The sequence below is a fragment of the Marmota monax genome, unplaced genomic scaffold (genome assembly GCF_021218885.2).
Source record: "Marmota monax isolate L192 unplaced genomic scaffold, Marmota_monax_Labrador192_F-V1.1 WCK01_AAM20220418_F8-fsc00139, whole genome shotgun sequence".
NCBI classification, from domain to species: Eukaryota; Metazoa; Chordata; class Mammalia; order Rodentia; family Sciuridae; genus Marmota; species Marmota monax.
Genome location: NW_026695226.1, coordinates 6010693 through 6019664, shown reverse-complemented (window position 1 = coordinate 6019664; position 8972 = coordinate 6010693).

Here is an 8972-nt window from a genome sequence, read left to right as displayed (position 1 = left end):
CGAAATCCAGAAGCACGTCTTTAATTGAAAGGGTTAGGTTTTGGAAATCAAGAACTGCATTAGATAAATATGGATATGTGATGGTAAGAAATGTGTGAATTTTGTTTTAGAAAAAAGATTCATAAAGTTACTCTATTTTTCAGGTAATTACATAATAAGAAAAATTAACTAATGGACAGTCTTATGTACACCACCATAATGTTTAATGTTTGTCTATTCTCTTCAAGTTTTCCACTAAATCTGAATAAGATATGTAACATTCCAAAATACTCTACTATTATACTTCTCATTACTTAAATATTTCGAGCTCATTTAATAAGTTCATGTCTTTTCAAATCAACTACAAAAAAATTAGAGGCTCTGGGCACAAAGCAAATTTCATGAAAGACAAGACTTCAGAGACCTGTTCCTACACGTTCATATTAAAAAGCCAATCTCACCACCTAGTGGCTACATTTGAGAACTACGATTTCAAAGGTTAAAAGTTCAGTTCCTATTTGAAGACATTTCAAATAATTTAAGATTCTTTAGTTGTATTTTTTTTACAAAGCTGAAAAAATTCATTGGAGTAAAGATAATCTTATCAACAAATTGTGTTGGGACAATTGGACTTCTTTAGGCAAAACAAACATCATCCTAAATCTCACAGGTTATAAAAAACAAAACTAAGGAGGGAAAAAAAATAAACTTCAAATGTGAAACATACTCTACAAAATTTTTAGAAAACTTGGAGATAATTGTTAGAATTTAGGGGTAGGCAAAGAGTTCTTAGATGTGACATCAAAAGCATGATCCATAAGAGGAAAAATTGAAAATGCTGGAGCTCGGCATAATTTGAAATCTTTGCACTCTGTTAAGAAATAAGGACAAGAAGAGATGTTCACCATCAGCCTAGAGGGAAATGCCAATTAAAACCACAAAGTGACAGCATACTCACTCACCAGAATGAGTAAACGACACACTGAATGCCAGAAAAGATGTGAGGAAAAAAACTGTAAAATGAGATAGTCATTCTGGTAAAAAGGTTTGGCAGGGTCTTATAAGCTTAAATATGCAACCACACACAAGCCAGCAAGTGCACTCCTGGATATTTATCCTACAATAATGTAAACATATGTGCATTTAAACACCCATTTTGGAATGTCCGCAGCAGCACCACCCATGACAGTCCTGACCTGGAGCATCTCTATAGGGGAGTGGGCAGGCAAAGTGGAACTTCCATACAAAGGAATACAACTTAGACATAAACATAAACAAACTGATTATACACAAAATACCATGCATGTATCTCTAGAAAATTGTGCTGAGTTAGGGGGGAAAAGCTGATCAAAAGTGACATACTGTATGATTTGATTTATGTAACATTTTGAGATGACAAAATTACAGACTAGGATAATCAACAAACTAGTGGTGGTCAGGGGTTGGAGGTGGGAGAGGTTTGGGGGGAAGCAAGATGAGTGAGGCTGTGGTGGGCAACAAGAAGGGTCCTTGAGGTGGTGAAACTGTTTGGCATTTGAACCATGGTGATGGATACATAAGTTTACACATATGATAAAACTGCATAAAATTTCAAACCCATACACAGTGTGAGCAAAACTGGGAAGATCTGAATGAGATCAGAAGATTTTTATCAATGTTAACATCCTAGTTGTGATATTGTACTATAGTTTTATAAGGTATTACCATTGGGGAAGCTACATAAAGCACACATGAGATCTTTCTGTGTTATTTTCTACAGTGGCAGATGAATCTGCAATTATCTCAAAATAAAATGCATATTTTTAAAGGTGATCTGCCACCTAGTTTCCACAGACTAGAAATATGGTTTAAAAGATTAAAAGAACATAGAGGTAATTACTATTTTAGGGCAATTCAAATAATCTAAACTATTTACTGGTACATACATTTCTCAATTAGTTTAATTGCTTTGAATTAAAAGTTGAAAATCCTCTCTATGGAAAAGAAATTGAATGTGCACTTCTCATCATAGTTACTTTTCCTTTGTACATGTAAGCAATTGAATTGAAATAGAAGAAATATATCTGGATAATGAGGAAATGATTAAGAATTTTAAATATTGCTCGGTGATTAGGTAAGATCAATTTTAAAATGTATCCATTGATTTGCCTAACAAAAAGCCAATGGTGAATGTCAGGGGCAGGAGAGTACACTATTTCTGTACAGGCTGGTCAAAATCTAGACCAAAGTGGGTCATCAAATCCATGTGAATCAAGGGAATGGAGAAGTGCCTGTCTCCTTTGGTTTATCACTTACCTACGAACTATACTGCAGGCAAGCCAGGAAACTGTAGGTACAATAAGTTGTGTTCTTTGTTGACTAAATGGAGGTGGGGATTGGAGGAAGTGTGGAGAAGAGGTTGGGCCTAGCAATTGAAGGTTGGGACTGATCCCTGTCTTCTTTGCTGCTATTATTTTGACAGTAAATTATTTATTTTTAAATATTTGAAGATTTAGAGAGTTGAGAAAATTTAAATCCTGATAGAGAGAAAACAGAGGCAGAGAGGTTGACAATACAGGAAGCAGAGGAGGAGAATGGGCCAAGAATAAAATAAAGATGGGAGATTATCCTCTGATGGGTCTTCATGGTGACCGAAAGGAAGGACAAAAAAACTCTGTACTTTTCAAATAGGGGAAAAGAAAAAGGAGGTAGTTTTTGGCTAAAACCATTTGTTTTACATACATTGACTCTAATATTCATTGTACCGTATCTAGGGCTAGGCACATTAATTGTACAGATTAGAAGACAGAGTTAGCCTACAATTGAAAATTGTACTGGACAAACACAATTGTTATAAAGAAGCGAGAGTATTGGATATTAGCTGGCTTGTGCTTATCTGGTCTATTTTTACTTAAGATGAAATTTTGCTTTCTTTCAAAGCATAGAGTATACCAGATAAACTTCTAAATAGCAGGTATGTGTCCTTTTACAGAATCTTTTAGTTTGTTTTCATTCTTCCACTAGAGGGCAGTATAGCACTTTGGGACTTGGGACTCTTCCTGCTAATGGTCTAAAATCTGTTATGGCACCTGTTACTAGAATCTAAAAATACTTGACTTGAAGGAATAAATAAAGCAAAAATCTTCTATTTCATTATACAGCTATTGTTTCTTCTAGCTACTCCCAGATATTCATGAATTGTCATTAGTACATCCATAATATCCAAGGAATGATGTTTATCTTTTAAAAACTGTGGGAGCAGTTCTATTCTAGTCCTAACCATGGGGAAATAATTTGTCAAGAAGAATGACTGTACTAAGAAAGAACTAAACCCAGTTCTGTGCTAGTGATTCCTTGAAGGGAAAAGATAAAGGAACACAGAAATTTTAATTTAGTAGGGATTTCTACTAAGAATATCAAATTCTTGACTTATTGAAAAAGCCATGGAGTTGATAGCACTTCTTTATTCTTCCAACATTCTGTTTAAACAATTGTCAACAAGGGCCAAACGTTATCAAACCTATTAGGAGTGAGAAAAATCTTTAAGGTTTGTTCCAACTCTCATTTTGATTAGAAATTTTGCTAACTTTCCCAGGGTGTTGTCTCCTTGAAGCTGTAAGTATCTGTTTACAAAAATGTTTAAATCACTAAAAGATACACTCAAATATGTCCATTCTTTAAAAAAAAAACTGCTGACCTATTCAAGATATTTGGAAAACAAAGAATAATTTTGTTTATAAGGAACCATACTTCTGCACCAAGTCGGACTCCAAACCAAAAGACTTGGTAAGAAGAAACACTTTAAATCAACTCCAGGCTGGCCAGTGACTTCCCCATTGTACAGGTGAGGCATCCCAAGCCCCAGGCCAAGACCACCAAGGAGGAAGAATCATACGCACAATTTTCCCAGCATTAAAGGAAGTGCTCACTGGATTATACCCATTACCCAAAAAAATGTCAGAGAGGGTTGGCTTGGGGCTTATTTCTCAAAGTAACAGATATCCAAGATGCCAAGATTTCACATTTTAAGGACAAAAGTTAATATTTTTTTTGTTTGATAACTTTTAACAACAAAAATCATGAAAACAATATCTTTGACAGTTTCAAAATCTTGGAATTGCTCTGAAACCCTTTTCTTGTAATTGAATTCTCCATGTTCACTGAAGGTGATCATCCTCAACCATCCTCTTTTCTAAGCTTTGAAATGCCAGATTATGATATGTAATAGATAAACCATAAATGCCTTTAAATCAAAATGCCAGAATCTGCTATTAAAGATCCTTTTCTCTAATGACACCTCTTGTATATTAGGGGAATCTCAACATCAGGTTAATATAGGTTTGCCTTATTAACTCCTTCGGGAGAAACTAGCACTCTGTTTGGAATCTGTGTGTGTTTGTGTGCGTGCACACATGTGTTTAGTTTATTTTTATGTTAATACATAAAATTGCACATATTTATGAGGTGCTATGGCATGTTTCAATATATGTATATAGTATGTGATCTCAATTTAGGGAAATATGTCTGTCTATATATATATATATATATATATATATATATATATATATATATATATAATTTCTTTATGGTGAAAACACTCAAAATCCTCTCTTCTGGATTTTTAAAATATATAGTACATTATCTATAGTCACCCTATTGTGCTATTCAGCACTCCATCTTTTCTTAACTGTGACGTTGTACCCATTATTTCCTCCCCTCCCCCTACTCTTCCTAGCCTCTGGTCACTACTATTCTACTCTCAGTTTCTATATGGTCAACTTGTTGGTTGCCATTAGCTGAGCAGCTATCTCCTACCACTGCCTCAGACCCAGAGAAATAGAGTCAGCTGACCATGGACTGAACCTCTAAAACCATGAGCCAAAATAAACTTCCTCTTCTAAGTTGTTCTTGTCAGGTTTTTTGGTCACAGTGACAAAAAGCTGATTAACATAACTCTGTCCAATACTGGGATTGCCGAATCATATATTAAATTTTTTCAGAAATCTTTACTATTCATCAACAATGTTCAAGTCTTCTCTTTTGGGGACTAGGGATATAGCTCAGTTTGGAGAGTTCTTGCCTCTCATGTGCAAGGCCTTGGGTTCCATCCCCAGCACGGGGGTGGGGGGGGGGGAATCTTCTCTTTTCAAATCTTCACTGACACTTGCTATCTTTTGTCATTTTGATAAGAGTCATTTTTTACTAGGGTGATGTGATATTTGACTGTGGGTTGAGTTACTTCTCCTTGATGATTAATGTTATTAGCCTTTGGTTTTACATATACCTTCTGATCATTTGTGTATCTTCTTTTGAGAAATTTGATTATTTGTTCTTTTGTTATTAAGGTTTAGAGTTCCTCATATATTCTGGGTATCATCTCCTTTCAGAAATACACATTGCATATATTCTCTTTCATTCTTTTGGTTGTCTCTTCACTCTGTTGATTGTTTCCTTTGCTATGCAGAAAATTTTAGCTTCATTTAATCCTATTTGTCTAATTTTGCTTTTACACCCTGTGCTTTTAGAGTCTTTTCCAATGTCCTGATGTCAGATAGTTTTATAATTTCAGGCCTTATAATATTTAAATCTTTACTCCATTTTAGTTGATTTTTATGACTAGTGAGAAATAGAAGTATAATTTATCTTCTGCATATTGATCTCAGTTTCCCCAGCACCATTTATTGAAGAGGCAATCCTTTCTCCTTTTTGCATATTCTTAACAACTTTGTCAAAAATTTGTTTACTGTTAATTTTTTTCCTTTCTTTCTTTCTGTCTTTCTTTTTTTCTTTTTTATTTTTTTTTAATTTTTTATTGTTGGTTGTTCAAAACATTACATAGTTCTTGATATATCATATTTCACACTTTGATTCAAGTGGGTTATGAACTCACATTTTTACCCCGTATACAAATTGCAGAATCACATCAGTTACACATCCATTGATTTACATATTGCCATACTAGTGTCTGTTGTATTCTGCTGCCTTTCCTATCCTCTACTATCCCCCCCTCCCCTCCCCTCTTCTCTCTCTACCCCCTCTACTGTCATTCATTTTTTCTTTTTTTTAAATCAATCTCTGTGACCAGAATACCTGAAAAAGGACAACTTAGAGGAGAAAAAGGTTATTTTGGCTCATGGTTTCAGAAGTTTTTAGTCCATGGCAGGCTGACTCCATTGTCCTGGGCTCATGGTGAGCAAAACATTGTGGCAGAAGAGCCTGGCATTGAAGCACTGTCATGAGAGACAGACAGCAGAAGGGAAGTGATTTCAGAGGAGATGCACCTTTCCAGGGCATGCCCCTAGTGACCTACCTCCTCTAACCAAGCCTCACTTGTCTACAATTAGCATCTAGCTAAGTCCACACAAACTAGAATAGACCGATTAACCGACATCTTTCATGATTTAATCATGTCACCTCCGAATATTCCTGAATTAATACAGGAGATTTGAGGGGAAACCTCATATCTAAACCATAACACTGTAGATGCATGAGTTTACTTCCAAGCTCTCTACTCTGTTCCATTAGTCTGTGTGTCTTTTTCTGTGGCAGTGCCATGCTCTTTTGACTGCTATGGCTTTTTAATATTGTCTTCTGCTTTTCTCATTTTGCTCAAGATTTCTTTGGCTATTTGGGTTTTTGTGTGTGTGTGTGCTTCCATATAACGGTTAGGATGGCTTTTCTAGCTATGTGATGTGTCATTGTATTTTGAAAGGGATGACGTTGACTCCGTTGATCACTTTAGGTAGTGTGGATGCTTAACAATATTGACTCTTGACTCTTCCAATTCAGGAACACAGGATGTCTTTTCATTTCTTTTATGTTCTCTTCAAGTTCTTTCATCAATGTTTTATAGTTTTCAATGTAGAAATCATTCACTTCTTTGATAAGTTCATTCTTAGGTATTTTTCATAGCTATTGTAAATATAACTTCTTTTTAATCCATTATCAAATAATTTTCTACTTGTGTATAGAGACACTACTAATTTTTGTATGTTGATTTTGTACCCTGCAACTTTGCTGAATTTGTTTAGTCATCCTGATAGGTCTTGGTGGAATTTTTAGGGTTTTCTATACGTAAGATCATGTCATCTGCAAACACAGACAATTTGGCTTTCTTCTTTCCAATCTGGATATCTTTTATTTCTTTCTCTTGCCTGATTCTCTGGCTATAACTTCCAGTACTGTATTAGGTAACAGTGCTGAAAGTGGGCATCTTGTTCCACATCATAGAAAGTTGTAATTTTTTCCTCATTCAGCATGATGTGCACTTGTCATATATAGCTTTATAATATTGAGGTGTGCTTCTTCTATATTTATTCAGACTTTTCAACATAAAGAGACATTGAAGCTGGAGGTGTAGGTCAGTGGCAGAGCACATGCTTAGCATATACAAGGCCCTGGGTTCAGTCTCCAGCAAGAAAGAAGAGAGGAAAGGAGGGAGGGAGGTGTGGGGGATAGAGAGAGACAGAGAGCGAGAGAAGGAAGGAAGGAGAAAGGAAGAGAGAGAAAAAATAAAAGAAAGGGGAAAGAAAAAAGGAGGAAAGGAAGATTAATTTACTTTTATCAAATGTCTTTTCTGGATCTATTGAGATGATCATATGTTTTTGTCCTTCTTTCTACTGATGTGGTATGTCACATTTATTAATTTGCATATGTTGAATGATCCAGGATCCTGAATCCCATATGATCATGGTGAATAACCTGTTTAAAAATCTGTTGGTTTTGATTTGACAGTACTTTTTTTTTCTAGTATTGAGGATTGAACCTGGGGCCTTGCTCATGCTAAACACACACACTAACACTGAGCTAAATCTGCATCCCCTGACAAGTAATTTTTTGAGAATATTTTCATCTATGTTCATCAGGGATACTGGCCATTAACTTCCTTTTCTACAGTGCCCTTGTCTGGTTTTGGTATCATGACAATGCTGGCCTCATAGAATAAGTCTGAATGAATTTCCTTCTCTTCAATTTTTGGAAAAACTTAAAAAGAGTTGGTATCAGGTCTTCTTTATTTGTTTGGTATAAGTCAGCAGCAAAGCCATCTGGTCTTTGGCTTTTCTTTTATGAATTCTTTTATTACTGATTTAATCTTTTTGCTCTTTATTGGTCTGTTCAGGCTTTCTATTTCTTCATGATTCATGCCTTTGTATGTTTTATGTGTTGAGCTAATAAAGTATCTTTAAAAACTTGAAATAAAAGAAGCCTTATTACTTAAAAGGAAAACAGTAAAATTTGGCGAACTTCATTGTTTTAGGAATAGACATTTTCTTCTTTGATGCAATTGCCAGCCCTGATCTGAACCAGAGAAAGCAGTGGTTTTGGTTATCACCAGACAGTAGCTAGTGGAGCCTGTAGGAAAGTGGTACAGATATTGTCTTAAGCTTTGGAGCCCAAAGTAAAGCAATGAACAACTGAACAGTGAACCCATGATGCAGCATGTCATTGCAACCATGTAATTATGGCTTCTTGATCTCATCTTGACTATACAGAGAGAAAACCACACCCATTTTTAAAGGTGAAGGTGAGAAGAGAAAGTGGCAGAAAGTGGAGAAGCTTACAGATAATTGTCATTAATGAAAGAAGTGAATGAAATTCTCTTTCTTTGAAGAGAATTCTTTTTTTTTTTTTTTGAGGAAACCAGAGGAGCTTTCTGCATAAGTAAAAAGATCTCCCCAGTACATACTATGTTTAATGTCAAGGCCTAAGGCTGCCTTTATGTTGGTGCATGTTCACTGTAATATCTAAACAAAAGTATAATGTGAAAGAAACTTTGTTGGGTTGGAAAGGATCATGTATATTACAAGCATGTATATATTACTGCTGGGATTGTAACACTGTAACAGTCCCTAAAGGGACATTATAGAACTTAAAGAGATGTTATAGAACATCTATTTTGAAACAGAATAATGTCTCAAATTATTAAGAAACTAAAGGAACTAAGGTAAATATAAATAAATTAATAAATCTATTCTTTTTTTTTCAAAAATTGTCATTTGCCATTACTGGTTTTT